This window comes from Eimeria mitis, genomic scaffold (genome assembly GCF_000499745.2).
Source record: "Eimeria mitis Houghton genomic scaffold, Emh_scaff3484, whole genome shotgun sequence".
NCBI lineage: Eukaryota > Apicomplexa > Conoidasida > Eucoccidiorida > Eimeriidae > Eimeria > Eimeria mitis.
In genome coordinates this window covers 1,307-1,510 of record NW_013571825.1, presented here as the reverse complement: position 1 = coordinate 1,510, position 204 = coordinate 1,307, and positions in this window count along the sequence as shown.

Here is a 204-nt window from a genome sequence, read left to right as displayed (position 1 = left end):
AAAATTTATTTATAAGAGCCTTCAAGCTAAACCCTAAACCCTAAATAAATAAATAATACTGGGTTTATTCCCTCTGCGTGTTAGGGTTTAGGGTTTGGGGGTAGGGTTTAGACTTCAAGGGTGAGGGTCTAGGGTTCGGGGCCAAAAGATTTGGACTTGGGGTTTAGGGTTTAGGGTTGAGGGTTTAGGGTTTAGGGTTTGGGG